Here is a 17,276-nt window from a genome sequence, read left to right on the forward strand (position 1 = left end):
ACAAATAAGTGTGACACTTATCGGAGGCCATTCTAATATGACCCGATGTAACAAATAAGTGTGACACTTATCGGAGGCCATTCCAATATGACCAAAAGTAACAAATAAGTGTGACACTTATCGGAGTAATAGGCGATGCTTACAACGAATGACCTGAAGTAACAAATAAGTGTGCACTTATCGGAGGCCGTTCTAATATGATTGAAAAAAAACAAATAAGTGTGACACTTATCGGAGTAGAGGCGATGCTTACAACGTATGACCTGAAGTAACAAATAAGTGTGCAGTTATCGGAGTCCGCTTTAATATGGTTGAAAGTAACTAATAAGTGTGATACTTATCGGAGTAATAGGCGATGCTTACAACGTATGAGCTGAAGTAACAAAAAAGTAAATAAGTATGACACTTATCGGAGGCCGTTCTAATATGACCGAAAGTAACAAATAAGTGTGACACTTATCGGAGTAATAGGCGATGCTTACAAGTTATGAGCTGAAGTAACCAATAAGTAAATAAGTGTGACACTTATCGGAGGCTGTTCTAATATGACCGAAAGTGATAAATAAGTGTGACACCTATCGAAGTAATAGGCGATGCTTACAATGTATGACCGAAAGTAACAAATAAGTGACACTTATCGGAGTAATAAGCGATGCTTACAACGAAATAGCTGAAGTAACAATTAAGTGTGACACTTATCGGAGGTCGTGAATTTCTCTCTGTAATTTTCCAAGGCCGTCCTAGTATGACCTGTGTAACAAATAAGTGTGACACTTATCGGATGCCATTCTAATATGACCTGATGAAACAAATAAGTGTGACACTTATCGGAGGCCATTCTAATATGACCACAAGTAACAAATAAGTGTGACACTTATCGGAGGCCATTCTAATTTGACCTGATGTAACAAATAAGTGTGACACTTATCGGAGGCCATTCCAATATGACCAAAAGTAACAAATAAGTGTGACACTTATCGGAGGCCATTCTAATATGACCAAAAGTAACAAATAAGTGTGACACTTATCGGAGGCCATTCTAATATGGCCTTATGTAACAAATAAGTGTGACACTTATCGGAGGCCATTCTAATATGACCCAATGTAACAAATAAGATGACACTTATCGGAGTAATAGGCGATGCTTACAACGTATGACCTGAAGTAACAAATAAGTGTGCACTTATCGGAGTCCGCTTTAATAAGATTGAAATTAACTAATAAGTGTGACACTTATCGGAGTAATAGGCGATGCTTACAACGTATGAGCTGAAGTAACCAATAAGTAAATAAGTGTGACACTTATCGGATGGCATTCTAATATGACCTGATGTAACAAATAAGTGTGACACTTATCGGAGGCCAGTCTAATATGACCTGATGTAACAAATAAGTGTGACACTTATCGGAGGCCATTCTAATATGACCTGATGTAACAAATAAGTGTGACACTTATCGGAGGCCAGTCTAATATGACCTGATGTAACAAATAAGTGTGACACTTATCGGAGGCCATTCTAATATGACCCGATATAACAAATAAGTGTGACACTTATCGGAGGCCATTCTAATATGACCTAATGTAACAAATAACTGTGACACTTATCGGAGGCCATTCTAATATGACAAAAAGTAACACATAAGTGTGACACTTATCGGAGGCAATTCTAATATGACCAAAAGTAACAAATAAGTGTGACACTTATCGGAGTCCGCTTTTATATGACCGAAAGTAACAAATAAGTGTGACACTTATCGGAGTAATTGGAGATGCTTACAACGTATGAGCTGAAGTAACCAATAAGTAAATAAGTGTGACACTTATCGGAGGCCGTTCTAATATGACCGAAAGTGATAAACAAGTGTGACACTTATCGAAGTAATAGGCGATGCTTACAATGTATGACCGAAAGTAACAAATAAGTGTGACACTTATCGGAGTAATAAGCGATGCTTACAACGAATGAGCTGAAGTAACAATTAAGTGTGACACTTATCGGAGGTCGTGAATTTCTCTCTGACATTTTCCAAGGCCGTCCTAGTATGACCTGTGTAACAAATAAGTGTGACACTTATCGGATGCCATTCTAATATGAACTGATGTAACAAATAAGTGTGACACTTATCGGAGGCCATTCTAATATGACCTGATGTAACAAATAAGTGTGACACTTATCGGAGGCCATTCTAATATGACCTGATGTAACAAATAAGTGTGACACTTATCGGAGGCCATTCTAATATGACCTAATGTAACAAATAACTGTGACACTTATCGGAGGCCATTCCAATATGACCAAAAGTAAGAAATAAGTGTGACACTTATCGGAGGCCATTCTAATATGACCTGATGTAACAAATAAGTGTGACACTTATCGGAGGCCATTCTAATATGACCCGATGTAACAAATAAGTGTGACACTTATCGGAGGCCATTCCAATATGACCAAAAGTAACAAATAAGTGTGACACTTATCGGAGTAATAGGCGATGCTTACAACGAATGACCTGAAGTAACAAATAAGTGTGCACTTATCGGAGGCCGTTCTAATATGATTGAAAAAAACAAATAAGTGTGACACTTATCGGATTAGAGGCGATGCTTACAACGTATGACCTGAAGTAACAAATAAGTGTGCAGTTATCGGAGTCCGCTTTAATATGGTTGAAAGTAACTAATAAGTGTGATACTTATCGGAGTAATAGGCGATGCTTACAACGTATGAGCTGAAGTAACAAAAAAGTAAATAAGTATGACACTTATCGGAGGCCGTTCTAATATGACCGAAAGTAACAAATAAGTGTGACACTTATCGGAGTAATAGGCGATGCTTACAAGTTATGAGCTGAAGTAACCAATAAGTAAATAAGTGTGACACTTATCGGAGGCTGTTCTAATATGACCGAAAGTGATAAATAAGTGTGACACCTATCGAAGTAATAGGCGATGCTTACAATGTATGACCGAAAGTAACAAATAAGTGACACTTATCGGAGTAATAAGCGATGCTTACAACGAAATAGCTGAAGTAACAATTAAGTGTGACACTTATCGGAGGTCGTGAATTTCTCTCTGTAATTTTCCAAGGCCGTCCTAGTATGACCTGTGTAACAAATAAGTGTGACACTTATCGGATGCCATTCTAATATGACCTGATGAAACAAATAAGTGTGACACTTATCAGAGGCCATTCTAATATGACCACAAGTAACAAATAAGTGTGACACTTATCGGAGGCCATTCTAATATGGCCTGATGTAACAAATAAGTGTGACAATTATCGGAGGCCATTCTAATATGACCCGATGTAACAAATAAGTGTGACACTTATCAGAGGCCATTCCAATATGACCAAAAGTAACAAATAAGTGTGACACTTATGGGAGTAATAAGCGATGCTAACAACGAATGAGCTGAAGTAACAATTAAGTGTGACACTTATCGGAGGTCGTGAATTTCTCTCTGACATTTTCCAAGGCCGTCCTAGTATGACCTGTGTAACAAATAAGTGTGACACTTATCGGATGCCATTATAATATGACCTGATGTAACAAATAACTGTGACACGTATCGGAGGCCATTCTAATATAACCAAAAGTAACAAATAAGTGTGACACTTATCGGAGGCCATTCTAATATGACCTGATGTAACAAATAAGTGTGACACTTATCGGAGGCCTTTCTAATATGACCTGATGTAACAAATAAGTGTGACACTTATCGGAGGCCATTCCAATATGACCAAAAGTAACAAATAAGTGTGACACTTATCGGAGGCCATTCCAATATGACCAAAAGTAAGAAATAAGTGTGACACTTATCGGAGGCCATTCTAATATGACCTGATGTAACAAATAAGTGTGACACTTATCGGAGGCCATTCTAATATGACCCGATGTAACAAATAAGTGTGACACTTATCGGAGGCCATTCCAATATGACCAAAAGTAACAAATAAGTGTGACACTTATCGGAGTAATAGGCGATGCTTACAACGAATGACCTGAAGTAACAAATAAGTGTGCACTTATCGGAGGCCGTTCTAATATGATTGAAAAAAACAAATAAGTGTGACACTTATCGGAGTAGAGGCGATGCTTACAACGTATGACCTGAAGTAACAAATAAGTGTGCAGTTATCGGAGTCCGCTTTAATATGGTTGAAAGTAACTAATAAGTGTGATACTTATCGGAGTAATAGGCGATGCTTACAACGTATGAGCTGAAGTAACAAAAAAGTAAATAAGTATGACACTTATCGGAGGCCGTTCTAATATGACCGAAAGTAACAAATAAGTGTGACACTTATCGGAGTAATAGGCGATGCTTACAAGTTATGAGCTGAAGTAACCAATAAGTAAATAAGTGTGACACTTATCGGAGGCTGTTCTAATATGACCGAAAGTGATAAATAAGTGTGACACCTATCGAAGTAATAGGCGATGCTTACAATGTATGACCGAAAGTAACAAATAAGTGACACTTATCGGAGTAATAAGCGATGCTTACAACGAAATAGCTGAAGTAACAATTAAGTGTGACACTTATCGGAGGTCGTGAATTTCTCTCTGTAATTTTCCAAGGCCGTCCTAGTATGACCTGTGTAACAAATAAGTGTGACACTTATCGGATGCCATTCTAATATGACCTGATAAAACAAATAAGTGTGACACTTATCGGAGGCCATTCTAATATGACCACAAGTAACAAATAAGTGTGACACTTATCGGAGGCCATTCTAATTTGACCTGATGTAACAAATAAGTGTGACACTTATCGGAGGCCATTCCAATATGACCAAAAGTAACAAATAAGTGTGACACTTATCGGAGGCCATTCTAATATGACCAAAAGTAACAAATAAGTGTGACACTTATCGGAGGCCATTCTAATATGGCCTTATGTAACAAATAAGTGTGACACTTATCGGAGGCCATTCTAATATGACCCAATGTAACAAATAAGATGACACTTATCGGAGTAATAGGCGATGCTTACAACGTATGACCTGAAGTAACAAATAAGTGTGCACTTATCGGAGTCCGCTTTAATAAGATTGAAATTAACTAATAAGTGTGACACTTATCGGAGTAATAGGCGATGCTTACAACGTATGAGCTGAAGTAACCAATAAGTAAATAAGTGTGACACTTTTCGGAGGCCGTTCTAATATGACCGAAAGTGATAAATAAGTGTGACACTTATCGAAGTAATAGGCGATGCTTACAATGTATGACCGAAAGTAAAAAATAAGTGTGACACTTATCGGAGTAATAAGCGATGCTTACAACGAATGAGCTGAAGTAACAATTAAGTGTGACACTTATCGGAGGTCGTGAATTTCACTCTGACATTTTCCAAGGCCGTCCTAGTATGACATTTGTAACAAATAAGTGTGACACTTATCGGATGGCATTCTAATATGACCTGATGTAACAAATAAGTGTGACACTTATCGGAGGCCAGTCTAATATGACCTGATGTAACAAATAAGTGTGACACTTATCGGAGGCCATTCTAATATGACCCGATATAACAAATAAGTGTGACACTTATCGGAGGCCATTCTAATATGACCTAATGTAACAAATAACTGTGACACTTATCGGAGGCCATTCTAATATGACAAAAAGTAACACATAAGTGTGACACTTATCGGAGGCAATTCTAATATGACCGAAAGTAACAAATAAGTGTGACACTTATCGGAGTAATTGGAGATGCTTACAACGTATGAGCTGAAGTAACCAATAAGTAAATAAGTGTGACACTTATCGGAGGCCGTTCTAATATGACCGAAAGTGATAAACAAGTGTGACACTTATCGAAGTAATAGGCGATGCTTACAATGTATGACCGAAAGTAACAAATAAGTGTGACACTTATCGGAGTAATAAGCGATGCTTACAACGAATGAGCTGAAGTAACAATTAAGTGTGACACTTATCGGAGGTCGTGAATTTCTCTCTGACATTTTCCAAGGCCGTCCTAGTATGACCTGTGTAACAAATAAGTGTGACACTTATCGGATGCCATTCTAATATGAACTGATGTAACAAATAAGTGTGACACTTATCGGAGGCCATTCTAATATGACCTGATGTAACAAATAAGTGTGACACTTATCGGAGGCCATTCTAATATGACCTGATGTAACAAATAAGTGTGACACTTATCGGAGGCCATTCTAATATGACCTAATGTAACAAATAACTGTGACACTTATCGGAGGCCATTCCAATATGACCAAAAGTAAGAAATAAGTGTGACACTTATCGGAGGCCATTCTAATATGACCTGATGTAACAAATAAGTGTGACACTTATCGGAGGCCATTCTAATATGACCCGATGTAACAAATAAGTGTGACACTTATCGGAGGCCATTCCAATATGACCAAAAGTAACAAATAAGTGTGACACTTATCGGAGTAATAGGCGATGCTTACAACGAATGACCTGAAGTAACAAATAAGTGTGCACTTATCGGAGGCCGTTCTAATATGATTGAAAAAAACAAATAAGTGTGACACTTATCGGATTAGAGGCGATGCTTACAACGTATGACCTGAAGTAACAAATAAGTGTGCAGTTATCGGAGTCCGCTTTAATATGGTTGAAAGTAACTAATAAGTGTGATACTTATCGGAGTAATAGGCGATGCTTACAACGTATGAGCTGAAGTAACAAAAAAGTAAATAAGTATGACACTTATCGGAGGCCGTTCTAATATGACCGAAAGTAACAAATAAGTGTGACACTTATCGGAGTAATAGGCGATGCTTACAAGTTATGAGCTGAAGTAACCAATAAGTAAATAAGTGTGACACTTATCGGAGGCTGTTCTAATATGACCGAAAGTGATAAATAAGTGTGACACCTATCGAAGTAATAGGCGATGCTTACAATGTATGACCGAAAGTAACAAATAAGTGACACTTATCGGAGTAATAAGCGATGCTTACAACGAAATAGCTGAAGTAACAATTAAGTGTGACACTTATCGGAGGTCGTGAATTTCTCTCTGTAATTTTCCAAGGCCGTCCTAGTATGACCTGTGTAACAAATAAGTGTGACACTTATCGGATGCCATTCTAATATGACCTGATGAAACAAATAAGTGTGACACTTATCAGAGGCCATTCTAATATGACCACAAGTAACAAATAAGTGTGACACTTATCGGAGGCCATTCTAATATGGCCTGATGTAACAAATAAGTGTGACAATTATCGGAGGCCATTCTAATATGACCCGATGTAACAAATAAGTGTGACACTTATCAGAGGCCATTCCAATATGACCAAAAGTAACAAATAAGTGTGACACTTATGGGAGTAATAAGCGATGCTAACAACGAATGAGCTGAAGTAACAATTAAGTGTGACACTTATCGGAGGTCGTGAATTTCTCTCTGACATTTTCCAAGGCCGTCCTAGTATGACCTGTGTAACAAATAAGTGTGACACTTATCGGATGCCATTATAATATGACCTGATGTAACAAATAACTGTGACACGTATCGGAGGCCATTCTAATATAACCAAAAGTAACAAATAAGTGTGACACTTATCGGAGGCCATTCTAATATGACCTGATGTAACAAATAAGTGTGACACTTATCGGAGGCCATTCTAATATGACCTGATGTAACAAATAAGTGTAACACTTATCGGAGGCCATTCTAATATGACCTAATGTAACAAATAACTGTGACACGTATCGGAGGCAATTCTAATATGACCAAAAGTAACAAATAAGTGTGACACTTATCGGAGGCCGTCCTAGTATGACCTGATGTAACAAATAAGTGTGACACTTATCGGAGGCCATTCTAATATGACCTGATGTAACAAATAAGTGTAACACTTATCGGATGCCATTCTAATATGACCTAATGTAACAAATAACTGTGACACGTATCGGAGGCAATTCTAATATGACCAAAAGTAACAAATAAGTGTGACACTTATCGGAGGCCATTCTAATATGACCAAAAGTAACAAATAAGTGTGACACTTATCGGAGGCCATTCTAATATGACCCGATGTAACAAATAAGTGTGACACTTATCGGAGTCCATTCCAATATGACCTGATGTAACAAATAAGTGTAACACTTATCGGAGGCCATTCTAATATGACCTAATGTAACAAATAACTGTGACACGTATCGGAGGCAATTCTAATATGACCAAAAGTAACAAATAAGTGTGACACTTATCGGAGGCCGTCCTAGTATGACCTGATGTAACAAATAAGTGTGACACTTATCGGAGGCCATTCTAATATGACCTGATGTAACAAATAAGTGTAACACTTATCGGATGCCATTCTAATATGACCTAATGTAACAAATAACTGTGACACGTATCGGAGGCAATTCTAATATGACCAAAAGTAACAAATAAGTGTGACACGTATCGGAGGCAATTCTAATATGACCAAAAGTAACAAATAAGTGTGACACTTATCGGAGGCCATTCTAATATGACCAAAAGTAACAAATAAGTGTGACACTTATCGGAGGCCATTCTAATATGACCCGATGTAACAAATAAGTGTGACACTTATCGGAGTCCATTCCAATATGACCAAAAGTAACAAATAAGTGTGACACTTATCGGAGTAATAGGCGATGCTTACAACGAATGACCTGAAGTAACAAATAAGTGTGCACTTATCGGAGGCCGTTCTAATATGATTGAAAGTAACAAATAAGTGTGACACTTATCGGAGTAGAGGCGATGCTTACAACGTATGACCCGAAGTAACAAATAAGTGTGCACTTATCGGAGTCCGCTTTAATATGATTGAAAGTAACTAATAAGTGTGACACTTATCGGAGTAATAGGCGATGCTTACAACGTATGAGCTGAAGTAAAAAAAAAGTTAATAAGTATAACACTTATTGGGAGCCGTTCTAATATGACCGAAAGTAACAAAAAAGTGTGACACTTATTGGAGTAATAGGCGATGCTTACAAGGTATGAGCTGAAGTAACCAATAAGTAAATAAGTGTGACACTTATCGGAGGCCGTTCTAATATGACCGAAAGTGATAAATAAGTGTGACACCTATCGAAGTAATAAGCGATGCTTACAATGTATGACCGAAAGTAACAAATAAGTGACACTTATCGGAGTAATAAGCGATGCTTACAACGAATGAGGTGAAGTAACAATTATGTGTGACACTTATCGGAGGTCGTGAATTTCTCTCTGACATTTTCCAAGGCCGTCCTAGTATAACCTGTGTAACAAATAAGTGTGACACTTTTCGGATGCCATTCTAATATGACCTGATGTAACAAATAACTGTGACACTTATCGGAGGCCATTCTAATATGAACAAAAGTAAAAATAAGTGTGACACTTATCGGAGGCAATTCTAATATGACCAAAAGTAACAAATAAGTGTGACACTTATCGGAGGCCTTTCTAATATGACCTGATGTAACAAATAAGTGTGACACTTATCGGAGGCCATTCCAATATGACTAAAAGTAACAAATAAGTGTGACACTTATCGGAGGCCATTCCAATATGACCAAAAGTAAGAAATAAGTGTGACACTTATCGGAGGCCATTCTAATATGACCTGATGTAACAAATAAGTGTGACACTTATCGGAGGCCATTCTAATATGACCCGATGTAACAAATAAGTGTGACACTTATCGGAGGCCATTCCAATATGACCAAAAGTAACAAATAAGTGTGACACTTATCGGAGTAATAGGCGATGCTTACAACGAATGACCTGAAGTAACAAATAAGTGTGCACTTATCGGAGGCCGTTCTAATATGGTTGAAAGTAACTAATAAGTGTGATACTTATCGGAGTAATAGGCGATGCTTACAACGTATGAGCTGAAGTAACAAAAAAGTAAATAAGTATGACACTTATCGGAGGCCGTTCTAATATGACCGAAAGTAACAAATAAGTGTGACACTTATCGGAGTAATAGGCGATGCTTACAAGTTATGAGCTGAAGTAACCAATAAGTAAATAAGTGTGACACTTATCGGAGGCTGTTCTAATATGACCGAAAGTGATAAATAAGTGTGACACCTATCGAAGTAATAGGCGATGCTTACAATGTATGACCGAAAGTAACAAATAAGTGACACTTATCGGAGTAATAAGCGATGCTTACAACGAAATAGCTGAAGTAACAATTAAGTGTGACACTTATCGGAGGTCGTGAATTTCTCTCTGTAATTTTCCAAGGCCGTCCTAGTATGACCTGTGTAACAAATAAGTGTGACACTTATCGGATGCCATTCTAATATGACCTGATGAAACAAATAAGTGTGACACTTATCGGAGGCCATTCTAATATGACCACAAGTAACAAATAAGTGTGACACTTATCGGAGGCCATTCTAATTTGACCTGATGTAACAAATAAGTGTGACACTTATCGGAGGCCATTCCAATATGACCAAAAGTAACAAATAAGTGTGACACTTATCGGAGGCCATTCTAATATGACCAAAAGTAACAAATAAGTGTGACACTTATCGGAGGCCATTCTAATATGGCCTTATGTAACAAATAAGTGTGACACTTATCGGAGGCCATTCTAATATGACCCAATGTAACAAATAAGATGACACTTATCGGAGTAATAGGCGATGCTTACAACGTATGACCTGAAGTAACAAATAAGTGTGCACTTATCGGAGTCCGCTTTAATAAGATTGAAATTAACTAATAAGTGTGACACTTATCGGAGTAATAGGCGATGCTTACAACGTATGAGCTGAAGTAACCAATAAGTAAATAAGTGTGACACTTTTCGGAGGCCGTTCTAATATGACCGAAAGTGATAAATAAGTGTGACACTTATCGAAGTAATAGGCGATGCTTACAATGTATGACCGAAAGTAAAAAATAAGTGTGACACTTATCGGAGTAATAAGCGATGCTTACAACGAATGAGCTGAAGTAACAATTAAGTGTGACACTTATCGGAGGTCGTGAATTTCACTCTGACATTTTCCAAGGCCGTCCTAGTATGACATTTGTAACAAATAAGTGTGACACTTATCGGATGGCATTCTAATATGACCTGATGTAACAAATAAGTGTGACACTTATCAGAGGCCAGTCTAATATGACCTGATGTAACAAATAAGTGTGACACTTATCGGAGGCCATTCTAATATGACCCGATATAACAAATAAGTGTGACACTTATCGGAGGCCATTCTAATATGACCTAATGTAACAAATAACTGTGACACTTATCGGAGGCCATTCTAATATGACAAAAAGTAACACATAAGTGTGACACTTATCGGAGGCAATTCTAATATGACCAAAAGTAACAAATAAGTGTGACACTTATCGGAGTCCGCTTTTATATGACCGAAAGTAACAAATAAGTGTGACACTTATCGGAGTAATTGGAGATGCTTACAACGTATGAGCTGAAGTAACCAATAAGTAAATAAGTGTGACACTTATCGGAGGCCGTTCTAATATGACCGAAAGTGATAAACAAGTGTGACACTTATCGAAGTAATAGGCGATGCTTACAATGTATGACCGAAAGTAACAAATAAGTGTGACACTTATCGGAGTAATAAGCGATGCTTACAACGAATGAGCTGAAGTAACAATTAAGTGTGACACTTATCGGAGGTCGTGAATTTCTCTCTGACATTTTCCAAGGCCGTCCTAGTATGACCTGTGTAACAAATAAGTGTGACACTTATCGGATGCCATTCTAATATGAACTGATGTAACAAATAAGTGTGACACTTATCGGAGGCCATTCTAATATGACCTGATGTAACAAATAAGTGTGACACTTATCGGAGGCCATTCTAATATGACCTGATGTAACAAATAAGTGTGACACTTATCGGAGGCCATTCTAATATGACCTAATGTAACAAATAACTGTGACACTTATCGGAGGCCATTCCAATATGACCAAAAGTAAGAAATAAGTGTGACACTTATCGGAGGCCATTCTAATATGACCTGATGTAACAAATAAGTGTGACACTTATCGGAGGCCATTCTAATATGACCCGATGTAACAAATAAGTGTGACACTTATCGGAGGCCATTCCAATATGACCAAAAGTAACAAATAAGTGTGACACTTATCGGAGTAATAGGTGATGCTTACAACGAATGACCTGAAGTAACAAATAAGTGTGCACTTATCGGAGGCCGTTCTAATATGATTGAAAAAAAACAAATAAGTGTGACACTTATCGGATTAGAGGCGATGCTTACAACGTATGACCTGAAGTAACAAATAAGTGTGCAGTTATCGGAGTCCGCTTTAATATGGTTGAAAGTAACTAATAAGTGTGATACTTATCGGAGTAATAGGCGATGCTTACAACGTATGAGCTGAAGTAACAAAAAAGTAAATAAGTATGACACTTATCGGAGGCCGTTCTAATATGACCGAAAGTAACAAATAAGTGTGACACTTATCGGAGTAATAGGCGATGCTTACAAGTTATGAGCTGAAGTAACCAATAAGTAAATAAGTGTGACACTTATCGGAGGCTGTTCTAATATGACCGAAAGTGATAAATAAGTGTGACACCTATCGAAGTAATAGGCGATGCTTACAATGTATGACCGAAAGTAACAAATAAGTGACACTTATCGGAGTAATAAGCGATGCTTACAACGAAATAGCTGAAGTAACAATTAAGTGTGACACTTATCGGAGGTCGTGAATTTCTCTCTGTAATTTTCCAAGGCCGTCCTAGTATGACCTGTGTAACAAATAAGTGTGACACTTATCGGATGCCATTCTAATATGACCTGATGAAACAAATAAGTGTGACACTTATCAGAGGCCATTCTAATATGACCACAAGTAACAAATAAGTGTGACACTTATCGGAGGCCATTCTAATTTGACCTGATGTAACAAATAAGTGTGACACTTATCGGAGGCCATTCCAATATGACCAAAAGTAACAAATAAGTGTGACACTTATCGGAGGCCATTCTAATATGACCAAAAGTAACAAATAAGTGTGACACTTATCGGAGGCCATTCTAATATGGCCTTATGTAACAAATAAGTGTGACACTTATCGGAGGCCATTCTAATATGACCCAATGTAACAAATAAGATGACACTTATCGGAGTAATAGGCGATGCTTACAACGTATGACCTGAAGTAACAAATAAGTGTGCACTTATCGGAGTCCGCTTTAATAAGATTGAAATTAACTAATAAGTGTGACACTTATCGGAGTAATAGGCGATGCTTACAACGTATGAGCTGAAGTAACCAATAAGTAAATAAGTGTGACACTTTTCGGAGGCCGTTCTAATATGACCGAAAGTGATAAATAAGTGTGACACTTATCGAAGTAATAGGCGATGCTTACAATGTATGACCGAAAGTAAAAAATAAGTGTGACACTTATCGGAGTAATAAGCGATGCTTACAACGAATGAGCTGAAGTAACAATTAAGTGTGACACTTATCGGAGGTCGTGAATTTCACTCTGACATTTTCCAAGGCCGTCCTAGTATGACATTTGTAACAAATAAGTGTGACACTTATCGGATGGCATTCTAATATGACCTGATGTAACAAATAAGTGTGACACTTATCGGAGGCCAGTCTAATATGACCTGATGTAACAAATAAGTGTGACACTTATCGGAGGCCATTCTAATATGACCCGATATAACAAATAAGTGTGACACTTATCAGAGGCCATTCCAATATGACCAAAAGTAACAAATAAGTGTGACACTTATCGGAGTAATAGGCGATGCTTACAACGTATGACCTGAAGTAACAAATAAGTGTGCTTTTATCGGAGTCCGCTTTAATAAGATTGAAAGTAACTAATAAGTGTGACACTTATCGGAGTAATAGGCGATGCTTACAACGTATGAGCTGAAGTAACAAAAAAGTAAATAAGTATGACACTTATCGGAGGCCGTTCTAATATGACCGAAAGTAACCAATAAGTGTGACACTTATCGGGTTAATAGGCGATGCTTACAACGTATGAGCTGAAGTAACCAATAAGTAAATAAGTGTGACACTTATCGGAGGCCGTTCTAATATGACCGAAAGTGATAAATAAGTGTGACACTTATCGAAGTAATAGGCGATGCTTACAATGTATGACCGAAAGTAACAAATAAGTGTGACAATTATCGGAGTAATAAGCGATGCTTACAACGAATGAGCTGAAGTAACAATTAAGTGTGACACTTATCGGACGTCGTGAATTTCTCTCTGACATTTTCCAAGGCCGTCCTAGTATGACCTTTGTAACAAATAAGTGTGACACTTATCGGATGCCATTCTTATATGACCTGATGTAACAAATAAGTGTGACACTTATCGGAGGCCATTCTAATATGACCTGATGTAACAAATAATTGTGACACTTATCGGAGGCCATTCTAATATGACCTGATGTAACAAATAAGTGTGACACTTATCGGAGGCCATTCTAATATGACCTGATGTAACAAATAAGTGTGACACTTATCGGAGGCCATTCTAATATGACCTGATGTAACAAATAAGTGTTACACTTATCGGAGGCCATTCCAATATGACCAAAAGTAATAAATAAGTGTGACACTTATCGGAGGCCATTCTAATATGACCTGATGTAACAAATAAGTGTGACACTTATCGGAGGCCATTCTAATATGACCTGATGTAACAAATAAGTGTGACACTTATCGGAGGCCATTCTAATATGACCAAAAGTAACAAATAAGTGTGACACTTATTGGAGGTCATTCTAATTTGACCTGATGTAACAAATAAGTGTGACACTTATCGGAGGCCATTCCAATATGACCAAAAGTAACAACTAAGTGTGACACTTATCGGAGGCCATTCTAATATGACCAAAAGTGATAAATAAGTGTGACACTTATCGAAGTAATAGGCGATGCTTACAATGTATGACCGAAAGTAACAAATAAGTGTGACACTTATCGGAGTAATAAGCGATGCTTACAACGAATGAGCTGAAGTAACAATTAAGTGTGACACTTATCGGACGTCGTGAATTTCTCTCTGACATTTTCCAAGGCCGTCCTAGTATGACCTTTGTAGCAAATAAGTGTGACACTTATCGGATGCCATTCTTATATGACCTGATGTAACAAATAAGTGTGACACTTATCGGAGGCCATTCTAATATGACCTGATGTAACAAATAATTGTGACACTTATCGGAGGCCATTCTAATATGACCTGATGTAACAAATAAGTGTGACACTTATCGGAGGCCATTCTAATATGACCTGATGTAACAAATAAGTGTGACACTTATCGGAGGCCATTCTAATATGACCTGATGTAACAAATAAGTGTTACACTTATCGGAGGCCATTCCAATATGACCAAAAGTAATAAATAAGTGTGACACTTATCGGAGGCCATTCTAATATGACCTGATGTAACAAATAAGTGTGACACTTATCGGAGGCCATTCTAATATGACCTGATGTAACAAATAAGTGTGACACTTATCGGAGGTCATTCTAATATGACCAAAAGTAGCAAATAAGTGTGACACTTATTGGAGGTCATTCTAATTAGACCTAATGTAACAAATAAGTGTGACACTTATCGGAGGCCATTCCAATATGACCAAAAGTAACAAATAAGTGTGTGACTTATCGAAGGCCATTCTAATATGACCAAAAGTAACAAATACGTGTGACACTTATCGGAGGCCATTCTAATATGGCCTGATGTAACAAATAAGTGTGACACTTATCGGAGGCCATTCTAATATGACCCGATGTAACAAATAAGTGTGACACTTATCAGAGGCCATTCCAATATGACCAAAAGTAACAAATAAGTGTGACACTTATCGGAGTAATAGGCGATGCTTACAACGTATGACCTGAAGTAACAAATAAGTGTGCACTTATCGGAGTCCGCTTTAATAAGATTGAAAGTAACTAATAAGTGTGACACTTATCGGAGTAATAGGCGATGCTTACAACGTATGAGCTGAAGTAACCAATAAGTAAATAAGTGTGACACTTATCGGAGGCCGTTCTAATATGACCGAAAGTGATAAATAAGTGTGACACTTATCGAAGTAATAGGCGATACTTACAATGTATGACCGAAAGTAACAAATACGTGTGACACTTATCGGAGTAATAAGCGATGCTTACAACGAATGAGCTGAAGTAACAATTAAGTGTGACACTTATCGGAGGTCGTGAATTTCTCTCTGACATTTTCCAAGGCCGTCCTAGTATGACCTGTGTAACAAATAAGTGTGACACTTATCGGATGCCATTCTAATATGACCTGATGTAACAAATAAGTGTGACACTTATCGGAGGCCATTCTAATATGACCTGATGTAACAAATAAGTGTGACACTTATCGGAGGCCATTCTAATATGACCTGATGAAACAAATAAGTGTGACACTTATCGGAGGCCATTCTAATATGACCTAATGTAACAAATAACTGTGACACTTATCGGAGGCCATTCCAATATGACCAAAAGTAAGAAATAAGTGTGACACTTATCGGAGGCCATTCTAATATGACCTGATGTAACAAATAAGTGTGACACTTATCGGAGGCCATTCTAATATGACCCGATGTAACAAATAAGTGTGACACTTATCGGAGGCCATTCCAATATGACCAAAAGTAACAAATAAGTGTGACACTTATCGGAGTAATAGGCGATGCTTACAACGAATGACCTGAAGTAACAAATAAATGTGCACTTATCGGAGGCCGTTCTAATATGATTGAAAAAAACAAATAAGTGTGACACTTATCGGAGTAGAGGCGATGCTTACAACTTATGACCTGAAGTAACAAATAAGTGTTCAGTTATCGGAGTCCGCTTTAATATGGTTGAAAGTAACTAATAAGTGTGATACTTATCGGAGTAATAGGCGATGCTTACAACGTATGAGCTGAAGTAACAAAAAAGTAAATAAGTATGACACTTATCGGAGGCCGTTCTAATATGACCGAAAGTAACAAATAAGTGTGACACTTATCGGAGTAATAGGCGATGCTTACAAGTTATGAGCTGAAGTAACCAATAAGTAAATAAGTGTGACACTTATCGGAGGCTGTTCTAATATGACCGAAAGTGATAAATAAGTGTGACACCTATCGAAGTAATAGGCGATGCTTACAATGTATGACCGAAAGTAACAAATAAGTGACACTTATCGGAGTAATAAGCGATGCTTACAACGAATGAGCTGAAGTAACAATTAAGTGTGACACTTATCGGAGGTCG

Source organism: Leiobunum rupestre, chromosome 3 (genome assembly GCF_980474605.1).
Source record: "Leiobunum rupestre chromosome 3, qqLeiRupe1.1.hap1, whole genome shotgun sequence".
NCBI lineage: Eukaryota > Metazoa > Arthropoda > Arachnida > Opiliones > Sclerosomatidae > Leiobunum > Leiobunum rupestre.